The sequence below is a fragment of the Mustela nivalis genome (genome assembly GCF_964662115.1).
Source record: "Mustela nivalis genome assembly, chromosome: 8".
NCBI classification, from domain to species: domain Eukaryota; kingdom Metazoa; phylum Chordata; class Mammalia; order Carnivora; family Mustelidae; genus Mustela; species Mustela nivalis.
This window is the reverse complement of record NC_139027.1, coordinates 6,187,577-6,202,067: the sequence shown is the minus strand read 5'-3', so window position 1 is coordinate 6,202,067 and position 14,491 is coordinate 6,187,577. Positions and strand designations below refer to the sequence as shown.

At 48.7% G+C, this 14,491-nt stretch overlaps 1 long non-coding RNA gene across 1 annotated transcript; it reads right to left on the bottom strand.

Annotated features, from left to right (window-relative positions):
* Positions 1-3,802: 3,802 nt before the first annotated feature.
* On the bottom strand, positions 3,803-12,905 carry LOC309871064. Its single transcript, XR_014315001.1, has 7 exons — positions 12,821-12,905; positions 11,933-12,122; positions 11,219-11,352; positions 9,258-10,239; positions 8,722-8,928; positions 6,900-7,005; positions 3,803-5,779 (listed from the first exon to the last, which is right to left on the bottom strand). It is a non-coding gene; the product is annotated as an uncharacterized lncRNA (long non-coding RNA).
* Between the last annotated feature and the right edge of the window lie 1,586 nt (positions 12,906-14,491).

Sequence of the window (14,491 nt, the reverse complement as noted above, 5' to 3'; positions counted from 1 at the left end):
TGGATAAAGTGCCTGGAAAGTCAACCTCCCTCATCATAAATGAGTGCGGGTCGGGACAGTGAGTTACATTTTTCAGACTGATAAAAATTACAGTTTGATCAGACATCCCGCTGGTCCGGGTTTCTAGAGAAAGCCACTCATACTCCATACCCAGGAATTTAATTAGCTGCCGTGTTTCTGCAGAGCATTGAGAAATTCCAAATACCTTTTTTATGTCTTGGGAGTTTGATTTCTAGAAAGGCATCTGATGACTATCCCTGCCCCGGGGGCAGAAAGGTACATAAAAATACCCTCCCTACGGCCTTGTTTTATATGTGAAGGGAAAATGCAAATCCCATCTTCGCGAATACGGGATCCCGTAAACATGTTTCCTTACGCTTACCTTACGGTGTGTTATGCTATCTATAGAAAGAATGAGGCTGATCTAGCCATACTGACATGGGAGTTATCTAAGATACACTGATAAAAAACAAAATGGGAAGCAGCGAACCGCGTGTGTCATGTGACCTGCGGGGTGCACGTTGGCTCGTGAGGTCTGCTTGTCCATACAGCGAACACCCACAAATGCCTCTGAGGAGTGGGGTGGAGACCGGACAGGAAACAGGATTTATTGTTTTATTTATTATTTATTTCAGACCCTTCTGCAATACTGGAATTACTTTTCAAACCAGCTGGAAATAGGTGGTGAGCGCCATTCTGTACCTAGCACTCTGTCGGGCCCTGGGAGAACAGAGAGGAAGGTCACACGTGCTGACCTTGAGCAGCCGCACAGATAAGACAGGAATATAAACAGACGGGGGGGGGCACCTTTTGGGAGTGACAGAGTGGGCAGGGTCTGCAGCGAGGAAGGGAAGGGGGCTGAAGGGGGAGAAGTCTACCTTTGGAGGAGCCCATGTGTGAGTGAGAGCTGAGGACTCAGTGAGGGCAGGTAGCGGACCCTAGGCTGGGAAGGAGAACGTGCACAAGGGCATAGAGATCTGCCTGCAAGCGGGGTGCTTGGGGGGTACTGTGGCTTGTGACGGCAGGTGGCCATGAGCACGTGAGGAGAGGCATTGCTGTGGAAGGAGGCCAGAGCACATGGGCCTGGGACTTCCTGCAGGCGGTGGTCAGCTGCTCACACCCCAGGAGTTCTGAGTATGGAATCATTTGGGACTGCAGCAAAAATGGAGGCCACTTGGAGGAAGAAGCTTCTGGTAGCTTCTAGAAACTTCTAGGACTGTCTGAGCAAGATCCCAAACGCCATCTCCTTTGTTGTTGGTTTTTTAAAATCTTGCTGTGATGGGGAGAGTGTGAAGGGCCGAGCAGAGAGAAGCCAGAAGCTGGGATCAGGTCCTCTTAATCACTCCTTTGTAGAGGACGTGTTTCCGCAACTGACTCTAGGCTGCTGTAAGTGAAAATTGTGGAGAGAGTTTGCAGGTGGGTGTGTGGGTAACAGTTCCCCCAGAGGCCTGGCTGTGAACATGGCTGAGGTCCTTCTTCACAGCTGTCCAGGATGTCCAGGGCTGTGTGGCTTCTTGAAGCCACCTCTGTGACCTCTCAGCTGTGGAGGAAGGACGGGGGAAGAAGAGCAGGTGACACGTTTGTAAACGTGTGGTTCCTTTTCGTTCATCTCTGCCTGCATTTATATCCAGACTCTCTGAGGGAATCAATTGTGGATGACATCAGCAAGCCCGAGGAGTGCGACTCCTGAGTCATCCTCAAGGGAATGGGGTATCTGGTTAATTGAATTCTATGGCTCCAACTGAGTTACCACAGTGACAAAGGATGACAGATGTGCCAGAGCTGAGAGCATTAAGACATTAAGAGTGAATTCAATGCTCCTGCCCCACGATGGGAATTCAGTCTTGCTGTGGGAGTTCAAGGAACCCCAGCGGTTCACAAGGCCTGACTCATGGGCCTTGTGATGACGGGCATCAGTTTTCATTGCCCAAAATTCTAGACCTAAGAGGTGCTGGAGTTTGGACTGAATCAACAGTTTCATGTATGTCTTAGCTCAAACCCCTTCACTGGCTCCCCGGTTCGGATGGCCAGACTTAGCAAACAGAAATGCAGAATGCCTGGTTCAGTCTGAATGTCAGATACTAAATGAATAATTGTCTAGTGTCATTATGTCCATGCACGTGTTAGTTGCTGTTTATCTGAAACTAAATTTAACCAAGCATCCTGTATGTCATCTGGCAATCCTATTCCCAATGGCTACAAACTAAAGCCCAAATTCTGGCATCCAGTTCTCCAGGATTTAGCCTCGATCTGACTTTGCAACCTCATTTCCCACACACTGTTCCCCTTCTGGTCTCCAGTTTAGTTTCTAGACAAAGCTTACTACCTCCTATGTGTTGCTTTGCCTTTTGTTTCCTGCCTCTCTAACTTTGCCAACACTCTCCCTTTGTTTTCCATCTTAAAGGTCATGTCTAGTCTGCCATCCCTAATCGCCAATGGGGCAGAACCTCTCTCCTCTTTAAACATTCTTGGTATCCTTTTGAGTGAGCATCTACAATCGTAGAGGACACTTACGGCTTCATTGGCCTGGTACCTCTTCCTTCACCTGGAGAAAAAATCCCTACTTTTGACAATTGTTCCTCTGACTCCAACCACTTGATTCTGACAGGAGTTTCCATACTCTCCTTGACTGCGTCCTCTGGTCACAGATCATTGGCCCAAAAGTGGAAACATGATCCAAGCTGGGCCAATGAGATCCTTCCCTAGGTGATGTTTATAGCTCATCTTGTCAGGCACTCAGCCCAGACCCCACTCCAACATCTGAACTGAGCACTGAGCCAGGAGTCCCTCTGAGGTCAAGGACGTCATCATTTCACCTGTAATGATCTATAGTCCTAGCTGCCCTGTCACCTAAGGACACTCACCCCCATGTGACCCTGGTGATGGAAGAGGATGTAATGGGAAAGGCACTGCCCCAGGAGTCCAGAGGGAGACCTGGGCTCTAGTCAGAGCTCGGCTACTAACTCCCTGCAAGAGCCATCATCGCAACAGTCGGCAAACCCTTCAAGAGCAAGACCGCACCTTACTCTTCGTAGCGTCAGCTACGTACACTCGGCAGGTGTTAGATAGATGGCAGAGGACGGTGGGGATGATAGTGACGGTCACAACGACTGAGCAAGAAACTGCCTCCCTCTGGGACTCCGCTCTCCTGGCTATCAAACTGGGGAATTGGATTTGATGAATCTTAAGAGCACCTCCATTTCAAAGAGTCTTGTCACCACCAACACCAGCCCTGGAAGACCCTGATGACCGCCTCACAACACCTACAGGCCACTGACCCACGACTGACGTGGCTGTCAAAGACAGAGCCATCTTGGGGCCTCTGGGTGGCTCAGTCTGTTAAGCATCTGCTTTCGGCTCAGGTTACGATCCCAGGGTCCTGGTATCGAGCCCGGCGTCGGGCTCCCTGCTCGGTGGGGAGTCAGCTTCTCCCTCTCCCTCTCCCCCTGCCTGCTACTCTGCCTATTTGCGTGCGTTCTCTCTCTCTCTCTCTCTCTCTCTCTGTCAAATAAATAAATAAATAAATAAATAAATAAAATCTTTAAAAATAAATAAATAAAATAAAACCCGCATATCTCAGCAAAGTTGCACTTCAATTGAACTTCTGCTAAGGCCAGACGTGTAGTGGTGTTTATGTGGCATTTAGTCCTTTTAAAAAAAAATTAAAAATGACAGGGCCTGTGAGAAACCCATCAGCCATTTGTGTCATAGTCAGAGAGTCACTAATGGCTTTGCCCCCCTGGCTATGGCTGCCCAGAGGGTATCGAGAAGGATTAGAAGGTATCAAGGGAGTAATTCTAAGTTGAGACTTCAAATGCCTTTAATATGTCACGGTGAGAAAATGAAAGAGCTTGTACATCTCTGTGCTGACCAGAGGGCTTTGAGACACATTGTCAGGAAGAGCCAGAAATCCCAGGTCAGGGCCGGGAAGCTGAAGTAGGAGCCAGGCTGAGGCTGGGGCGGGGGAGCTGCCTGTGGGAGGGGGCGTTGCCCACAGCAGGTGCAGCAAACGCCAGAAGTCCAGAAAACTTGGGCAGAGGAGGCTCCGAGGCATGAGGAGGGGCTCATGGTTCCTTCTGGAAAATAAGATCATGCAGCTGAAGAGTCTTCCGGGCCATCCCAAGAGTCGGGAATGTTCTGTCAGTCGTCCGCTGCCTAAAACGGTTTACTTTGTAAGTAGAGTAAATATCTACTCTTCATTCAAGGAAACAAAGCTGAGAAAGTCAAAGGCAGCAGAGTGTAAACTTGCTGACTGTGGTTTCAAATCTACACATTGTAAGCCGAGAGCCGTCTCCAGGTGGCTATCTCGTCCTCAGGCTCAAGTCACCAGGACCTGGACGCAGTCCCGCCAGAAACTGCCTCAGCTCCTCTACCCAAGCCTCGGGGTCTCCAGACAGCCCCCGAGAAGGACCTGCCAGTCAGCAAACCAAATCCTCCAATAGGGTCTGGCCCCAGCCCAAGGAAAGCAAACGCAGGCCAGGCACGAGCAAGGACAAGACAGAGGCCATCCCAACAGACTGCCCTTCCCAGGCTCACCTCCAGAGAGGACGCAGTGGCCACGACATGTATTTTCCCAATCAATTCCTACAGAGGGTCTCATACTTTGTACCTTGAGAGCGAAGAGGGTAGCTGCAGAAAATCGTCCCCACGCTCTAGAGTGGACGGGTCAGGTGCGTCTCTTTACGCGTGTGTGTTTCTGATTACTCAGACGCAGGAACATCCACAGAGAACGGCAAGGTCACGCCTTCTGCCTCGTTGTGTCTGAGACGGCAAGATGGGTCCCCGGAGGCTCTACTGGGGCGCCATCCAGGGAAATCTGGCCAGGGTTCTTGCTCTTGCCGAGTCTGCTCTAACCAGCTCAGTCTGAGCCAGTAACGAGGCCACAAAAGATGCCACTGGTATTTCCATCAGGACGCAGCGGACACAGGCTGCGTTAGGTTGGATTAAACGAATTTTCTTGAATGGGGTCATCCAGGGTCCCTGCCTTCATGCTGATTCATTGTACATAAAATACAAATACTTTAAAAAAGATTTTTAAAATTATGAGTGTATTAATGTGAAAAAATTAAATTTAATTTAGAGGTGGCTCCAGATATAAAGGTCCATATAAACACACAAGCAGAATAAAAGTATGACCGCAGAGGGAGTCTGGCATGACCAGCCAGGATCACCCCGGTGGGTGTTGCTTAAACCCCCAGTGGGCGGCATTGGGTGCCGTCTCCCAGTTCCAGCCCAGGTCAGTTTTTCTCATCACCGTCTTGGTGTTTGATCCATTCCAGCCCCAAAAAACCATGACGAAACAGGATCTGTTGGTGTCCATGAACTCTACAGAGAGGTCTCCTTCTTTCTGTCTGCCAAGTCCCATCTGAGCGGCCGCGGCTGTACCCGCCGTCCTCCTGCCTGGATGTTTCCCTTTGTCCTGCAGGATCTGTGTGTGGATCCGAAGCTGCCGTGGGGACGGCTGTTCTCTCCCGGCACTTCCTTCCAGGGGGAACAATTCTGAAAACCTTCCTCTCTATATGTCGGTCACAGCAGCAGGGCCTGGGGGATGTTTTGTAGACTGCCTTTCTTTACGCAGGAAGACAAGTTCTAGAGCGGAATGGAAGACCTCCCTCATCCATGGCTTCTTCTTGTGTTCCCTTGTTGCGCGGTCCGTTAGTGGGAACGGTCAGGGTTCAGCACGGTCCCCGTTCTAGTCCCTCCTCTCTAGGGCTTTGCAATATGGCCATCTCAGGCCCGGATCACCTACGGTATCCTCCCCGCAGTGACCCATTAGTCCCTGCAAAACAGAAGACCCTGATTTAAAGCTCCCTGTGGAAGTCTCGTCCAGAACCCCAAACCCACCAGGGCATATGGGGAATCCCCTTCTCCTCCTCCTCCTCCTCTTCCTTGTTCTTCTTCTTCCTCCTCCTCCTCCTTCGAGAGACAGAGAAAGACAGAGAGTCAGAGAGCAGGGGGACAGAGTCAGAGAGGGAGAGGCAGAGGGAGAGAGAGAATCTGGCTCCATGCCCAGTGCAGAGCCTGATGCAGGGCTCGAATCCCATGACCCTGAGATCATGATCTGGGCCAAAATCAAGACTTGGATGCTTAACCGACTGAGTCACTCAGACACCCCATGGAGTCCCTTCTTTTTCACTCAGATGAGCCATTTCTGCCAAACACAATGGTTGCTAAAGTTGTACCCAAGTAAAATTTGTGTAAATTGAAATTCTAACAGCAACCCTGCAAATAATCTATTATTTTCAATTTAGTGTACTTTGTTGTACAATTGCTTAATACCTCTATATTTTAGGTTTTGTGAATTGTGTTTTTCTAAGAGTGTGTAGTTTTAAAGAAGAAACTATCTCTGGAGACAAGGTTTCACTAAACAGTAATCAAGATAGAAAGGGTTAACGGCAGAAAAATTAAGTAACAGAAGAGCATTGCGTCTTGTCCCCTGGAAGCAAGACCAGGTCCCAGCTGGAGGAGGCAGCCTCAGTCTGAGGGCAAGGGAATGAGGGCTGGAGCAAATGTATGCGTGAGAGAAGAGGTACACTCCCAGACCGAGAGTGGGGGCCTGCGGGACCTGCCAACAACCCGAGTCACATAGACAACATGAGGTGGCCTGTCCATGGCCTGAGGGGCCTGTCCTCAGCCTGGGCCTGTCCTTTACGATGGGAATGTATCCTGGTCAAATTTCCTCCATGGTTCTTTGGTCTTGAATTCTCTGAGCCACTTTGGGTCCCTGGCTAGAGACTGTTTACTCATCAGTGCACTTCTGTTGGGATGCAAAGTGCCCCATGAGCATTGTTAAATGGAGTTCCTCCAGCTTGTCCAATAATTTTCTCTCTTGCTGGGTCACATCCCTGAGGACACACACGGCCATCCTAAGGCCCACACTTTGTCTTTATAGGTCTTACCTCCAGACCAAATTGTCCATTGCTACTGCTGTTTCGGGACTTCAGCAAGTTCCTTTTCCCGGGGAGGCAGCTTCTAAGGTCTGTTCAGCAACTATTTCCTGGATGCCTATAATCGAATGCAAGGGCGTGGGACACCTGCTACAAAGGCACACACCAGTAGCAGGTACACTTCCTGCCCTAAACATCCTAGAACAATTACAAAAACAAGACAGGTGCTGTATTTTGTTGCAGAGATCTTCCCCGGGCAAGCTGACCACAGCCCACACAAAGCCCCCAGCAGACATGATATCGACATGGTCACCACATTCGGTGTCTGATCTCAGGCAAACACCTGAGACTGGTTCACACGACCAAGCTCCTGAGACTAGCAGATTAGCTGGTCACCCGTGTGTGAGCTAAAGACCCAAAGACGGCTGTCTAACATCCCAGAATGTTTGGATCAACTCGCCAGCACCCCTGAGGGTGTCTACATAGGAGGCAGATGCCAGAGGAAGGTGGAGGAGTGAGAGACTAGGCCAATGTCATCAGCAATGTTTGTCACACATCTTCATTTCCGCTGCAAGGCAGGCTGTCGTGAGGACGCTGAGCTCATGTCACCTGGTCAGGGCCAAAGACACACTGCCTGTGATGGCCTCTCTCACCCCTGCTTTTCTATAGTCCGTGTTCACTTCCACTGAAACATTTATTTTTATTTCATCCATTAATTCCACTGAATGGATTACAGTCAAGTCATGAAATCATGCTCGTCCTGCTCCTTTCCTGAGAGAGGTTCTTCTGCCTAGGAGATGATTCTGTCTTTCAGTCGCTGCTTTAACCAGCTTGACTCTGGGACTCTGACATGCTTCCCTGTCACAAATAACCACCTTCACGGTACAGACTCCATTGTGCCAACTCAATGAAGCAGGCTGGGTTAAGTGTCCAGCAGGAGAGCTATGGAAGGACAGAAGGGAGAGGGTCACCGAGATGCTCTGAAGACCATCACGGAGGAGATGGTATTGGCAGAGGGCTTTGGGAAATGTTGCGATTTCAAAAGGCAGAAGGGGGGAGGATGTTTAGATGAGCAGAGACTTGGAAGAAAGCAAGCAAAAAGTTTTGGTGGTATTGCTAAAGAGACAGTTATAAAGGAGAGTCTGGGGAGATGGAGATATGGAGGGGCAGAGCCCCAGGAGTTGGTTCCAAGGCAAGGAGAAGCCGTTGAAGGGTTTTGTACGGGACAGTGACACGATCAAAGTAGAACTTTAAGAAAATGAAGTCAGCAATGGGAGAGGAAAAGCCCAGTTTTAGACAGACTGAGTGCCAAATAAAGGATTCCCAAAATAGAATTATGGTGTTTTCACAAGTACAAAGACCTTTGCCCAGAGGGAGTTTAGAATTTGTTACAAATGGAACCACAAAATGGGTAATAAAGTAATACTGAGCTTCTATATCCAAAAATAATCTCTGGCAGCAGGAAATTGTTTTGCAAGTCAGGCTGTTATCTAAGGAAAAGATTTTCCAAATTCCTTTATTCCTTTGGTGTATCAAATATGGGAGCTTGGAGTTCTCCCCCGTGGTCTACAGAGTTCCCATGAGGCTTGTAGGAGAGATCTAGTTCATCACTGAAGTTTAGCTGGAGGGTCAGTGAGACAGATATGAGGTAAGGGAAGGACAGGAAAAGTCCACCCTTTCCCTGGTTTCATGGATGGAAGAAAGAGAGGGAAGATAGTGAGGAGAAAAAGCACATGATATGCGAGTCCCAAAATCCACTACCCAAGCTCAGACATGGACAGGGAAAGAGAGCACCCAACCAGTTCAAGGTGATATCAAAGGCAGAAGGCCTTACCTAAGGAGGTTGTCGGGACAGGAGGACAAGAACCGTGGCAGAACTTGGGGAGGGAAGCCAGGCATGGCAGGGTGCCAAACAGGGCAAACACTCAGGGATCTGCAGTCAGGGTGCCCGGCCAAACCCGTGCCAAGTAGGCAGAAGGCAGGTAGCAAGTTCCATTAGCTTCAGACTTCGGCAAACAGGAGGAGTCCAGGTAGACCAAACCTATAAGCCAGGGACAGAGAGGAGAGGACACCATCACTGGGCATCCCAAGTCCCCACTGTGGCTAGAAACAAAGGTACAGTCTTCTCCATACACCCATACACCATCTCAGAGCCCGAGAGGCAAAAGGAGAAGAGTCTTATCAATTGACCATCTTTATCCAAACAGAAGTTCCCTAACAGGTCCAGTTAAATGGACAGATCAGACCATGTTTAAACAGGATTCAGTAGTAAATTAATTGTTGTCATTAATCAGCAAGTGGAGGGTGGAGGAGAGAGGGTACCAGGAGGAAGACCATATTAATTATGGAAAATCTAAAAATTGCACTTACTTTTCTCTGCACGTCTAAGTGAGTGATACCGAGTTACATTTTCCACCTCTCAAGTCATGGATGAAACAGGAGAGGTAGCCGCTATGGGGCTGACTAGAACTTCGAGACAGAGACAGAGAGCTTACATACAGCCAGTAGAAGACGGAGGGCCACCTCTTGGAAATGCCCTCTGACTGTATCTAGCAAACCCCGTGACCTTGACTTTAGTGATCCTGTGCGTGTAGTTGATTCTACCAAAGCCACTGTTAATTGAAGCCTCTGCCTGTCCAGCCTATATGAAGTGGGCTTCCATGTGGCAAATTCCCAACAGCGACTAGCACTTGGCAATAATCAGTTTACCGCCTGGAGGGCCAACTGTACGTATTGCAATGCCTTGTCTGTCAAAGAAACAAGGCCATAAGCTGGGGGCAGCTCAGCACTTCACAGCCTGTGTTATTTTGAAGTTCTTATGTCAAGAAGACAGCATCTCTTTTTCTCCTGCGGAAGTCAGGTCTGTTGGCTGGTGGGTTCAGAGGCAGGATGAGTGCTGGATCATGGTCTCAAGAGAAACAGAAGTGGACAAATTAGAAATAAGCCTGTTTCTAGCCAAGAGCGCAGCATTCTCCTCCCCTGAGGACAATTCACACAAATAGGATCAGGGATGGGGCACTGGATGAGGAGACTCGCACTGTAAAATCTGGCAGAAGAAGGGTGAAGGAGTCCTAGCAGCAAAGAAACATTGCACAGGGTTTAGCAATGGGCCACTTGCTAGAGTCTTGGGAATCAACTTTTCTGAAGGCAGAGAGAGAGAGAGAGAGGCAGGTGTCCACATTACCAGCACCTCTGACCTGCATTTGCTTCTTCCACTTTGCAACTGGATCCTTCTTGGTGTAGCACACGGAGATGCTGGTCAGGTTCTGGGTACTGTAACATCATTCCCTGAGGAGTTCTTGTTTTGCCTGTAAGTATGTATCTCAGAATCCTTGCTGCATTTCTTAAGTTCCTTTCAGGGAAAAGTGTTTATAAATAAAAATCACCTATAATCCCAACCCCAAATAATCCTTTTCTATTTTGCACATTAGTTCCCAGACACACAATTCTCTTAAACACTTCTAATCAAGCACGGATACAAGTTAGCCTGCTCCTTTGCTTTTCATTAGCATATATCAAAAGCATCTTCCCACATTTTCATCAGAACTGTTAGTAATGGTTACAAATGACTTCACTCTGTGGCATTCCATTGTTTACATGATTTCTGTTTTAGAGCAGAAATGATCTATGTCAGGGCACCTGGGTGGCTCTGTTGTTAAGCATCTGCCTTTGGTTCAGGTCATGATCCCGGGGTCCTGGGATGGAGTCCTGAGTCGGCTCCCTGCTCAATAGGGAGCCTGCTTCTGTCTCTCCATCTGGCCCTCCCCCTGCTTGTGTTCCCTCTCTTGCTATCTCTCTCTCTCTCTCTGTCAAAAAAAAGAAAAAAGAAATGACCTATGTCCTGTCTATTATCTGGCCACCATGATACACAGCCACTGTCGTTCCTCGACAAGTATCTGTCAGGAAGTCTTGGTCAATAATCAATAATCAATAGTATGACAGCATCAGTGTTTATTTTGGCCTCCATCAGCCTCCCACCTCATCCCACTGGTGCTCCTGCTTATTGATCTGGGAATCTCCTCCCTCAGTGTTTCCCACCATGGACATGGAGACACCAGTGGCCCACAGACCCAGCTTCCCACAAGGGGGCACAGACAGTGACTGGGCCCCTCAGCAGCCCACCCAGATGCTGGCAAAGGAACAGGGCCCACAGAGAACCATCTGGTAGCAAGAGGTACCAACTGCCCCAGGACACAAACCTTTCATTCCAGAGCAAGCGGCACCGTCCCGAGCTCACAAGTGGCCATGCCAGTGTCCCAAGTCCATAGCACGGTCTTGGCCATGACTGTGGTCATTGCCCAGAGCTCCTCCTTCCTGATCCTCAAACTCACCTGTCAGGTCTGAAAACCTCTCGAGAGACTGTTGAAAAGTGTCTTGTCTCCTTCTCTTAGGCTGAGTCTGCTCCTGTTGTTCGCAACTAAGCACCCTGTCTGGTTTGATCTCCTTCCTTTATTCCTATCAAAACCTGTCCGAGGAAATATTGAAAATCCACCACTGAGACAGGAAAATATCCCCGTTTGTTCATACAAGCTTTTACTATTGACAGTATTCTTTTTTTCATAATGCACTCTCATTTCATTTATTAAGTTAAAGTGTTCTAACACATAGTTTTATTATACCCAACTTAAAGGGAAGAAAAATCAAGCCCGTAGTGGTTCAGCGACTGCCCAGGGTCACACAGTGAACCATCAGCTCGTCTAACTCAAAATCCCATGCTATCCTCCCTACGGAGCTACCTTCTACCTTACCGTGTTCCATTTCAGGCATTTTGCACAGGGAGGGGGTGGATACTTGGGGCTAATGAGTGGAATAAGAAGGGGGAAGGCTTTTCAGAAGGAAAAACTATTCTAAGTAGGGAGTGATCTGTACCACCCAAGGGGAAAGAGGTCTTGTGTGCACATGCACCCGCACGCGCACATACACGCACTCACACGCCCACACTCATGCCCTCGCCCGGCCACCGTAGTCCCCCCTCTGCTTTTCCATTACAAGGTGCTAAGCCTCCCATGAATTGGTTAACAGCCAGACAGCTGAGCAAAACACACCTTGGATGAGCTTCTATTTTTGTGATACCAAGTGTTCCGTCCACGAGGACTTGAAAACACACAGACCCCCAGCAGAAATGACTCATGCACGAAGGCTCTGTGGAGGGGGGGGGGGACCAAATGCTGCTGCTTTGAGAGACACATGAGGGGGCTGGACACGTCACCTCCTGTTGAACGGAAAGCGAGCTACCTAAAGGCAGAAAACATCTATCAGCAGTGGAAGAGCTTAGCTATAAATGCAGGGGGAGTCCGTCCAGAATGGTTGCAAGGTAAGATCAGAGGAAGGCTCTGGAAGCTTCCCGCTGGATCCCTGATATTCTAAGGCACAAATACTAGCAGGACCCCATCGGACACGCTGCCGGGGGCAGTAAGGGACAACAGAAAGCACACTGCAGCACCTGAGACGCCAAACTACCAAAAAGAGAAAAAAAAAAGGATCCTAAATCTGGCCAACCCTCTAGAGTCACCAGAGGAAGGGCTTGAGACGGGGGTTTGGGGCAGAGGGTTTCACTTGGGAGATGGTCCCCGGAAGAAGTGAGGGAATGAGGAAAGTGAAACCTGGGGGAACAGAAAACAAAGCAGTTGGTCACCCTTTATTAATACATTAATAACAAGACCAATCAGGGATGGTTACCCCTGGGTGACTGGGCTCAGTCCGGCTGGGGGCCTTCTGAAGAACCATCTAGAACAGGGCCCACAGAAGGTGGGGAAGCTGGGGAATGTATCTGTCCCTGGTGAAGGGTTCCCAGGAGTTAGTCCTCCCTGTTTCAACATGGGGCCACAACTTTTGTCATTTAAGCTACTCTGAAACAAGGCAGGCCCGCACCAGGAGGCCCAGGGCGGCACAGACATCTGGCATCCTGGGACGGGGGACCTGCCAAATGTTACCATGCAGGTGCAGCCGGCCAAATCCGAACCATGGGAAATATCCACGGGAACCATGACCTGGCTTCTCCTACCAAAAAAACGGCATCTAAAAAAAAAGGGAGAGAGAGAAACTTAGAGATGAAAACAGACATAGAGACATACCAATCCAGTGTCACATGCACTCTTTTAGGGTCCTAATTTGAGCAACACAGCTGTAAAAAGAATCTTTTCAGATAGTTGAGGAAAACTGTATCTGGCCCAAGTATTAAGATGATATTAAGAAGGACACCTGAGTGGCTCATTTTGTTGGGTGTCTGCCCTCGACTCAGGTCATGATCATGGGGTCCTAGGAGAGAGTCCTGCATCGGGCTTCTTACTCAGAGGGGAGTCTGCTTCTCCCTCTGCCCCTCCTCCCACATAAGCACATGTGTGTGCTCTCTCTTTCTCTCTCTCATAAATAAATAAAGTATTTTTTAATCCTGTCCTATTAGAAGTCTATACTGAAGTCTTAAAATTTCATGATGACTAAGATTTGCTTTTAACTACTCCAGCAAAAAAACAAAGCTGTTGCTGCATATGTCGATGAAACAAGAAGAGCAAAATGATCATTGCAGAAAGGGGGTGATAGATTTTGGTGGTCCATATGCAATTCTCTCTACTTCTATGTAGAGAAAATGTCTATAAACAAAAGTGAACTTGGAAAGAAAGGCAGAAAGCGGTAATAGACTCAGGCAAGCAATGATCCCTCCACTGCTTTTCTACTGGGCAGCTGTTCTGTCCAAAAATGACGGAACAAATCTCTACCCTGTGTGAGTTTAAGAAAGGGAAGCATTCAGAGGCATCCGGGTGGCTCAGTCGGTTAAGCGCCCAACTCTCAGTTTCGTCTCAGGTTATGATCACAGGGTTGTGGGATCGAGCCCCGTGTCTGGCTCTGCACTCAGTGGGGAGTCTGCTTGAGACCCTCTCTCTTCCTCTGCGCCTCCCCCTACTCACAGGCTCTCTCTCTCTCTCTAAAATAAAAATCAATAAATTTTTATAAAAGAAAGTAAAGTACTCAAACGTCACATGGGCATTCAGTGATTAAGTGACAATACCAGACAACAATAGACAGTCCCTTCACATTTGTGATTCATTAACTTCTCTAGGAGCAACTGTGCAATAAGAAACATATATGTATATTGTCCCTGGTTCCTGACACAGAGCTACTAAATCCCTTGGGATTTCCTGCCGAGGGGAGCATCTCTTGTTCTGATGAGACGACTCTCCCTGGGCTTCACGGTGGCTTCGGAAACGGTCTGGTCACCAGGAAGAACCAAACCATGATTAGAAGTGTGGAACTTTCGAACCCAGCCCCCATCCTTCGTGGAGGAAAGAGGGGCTAGGATTAAGTTAATAATGGATCATTCCTACATGACGAAGCAGCCATAAAAATCCCTACATTATGCAGGTCAGAGAGCTTCCCGTTTGGGGAACACACCCTCATGTGGGAGGGCAGAATGTCCCAAGGCCACAGGGACAGAAGCCTCTGCACTTGGGGCCCTTCCTGACCTTGCCCTGTGTACCCCTTTGCCTGGATGTTCACCTGTGTCCTTCCTTATCTAGTAGACTGGCGAGTGGTGTGTGTAATATTTCCTCGAGTTCTGCGAGCCATGAGAACGGATTATTGAAACTGCGGGTGGGTATGGGAACCCT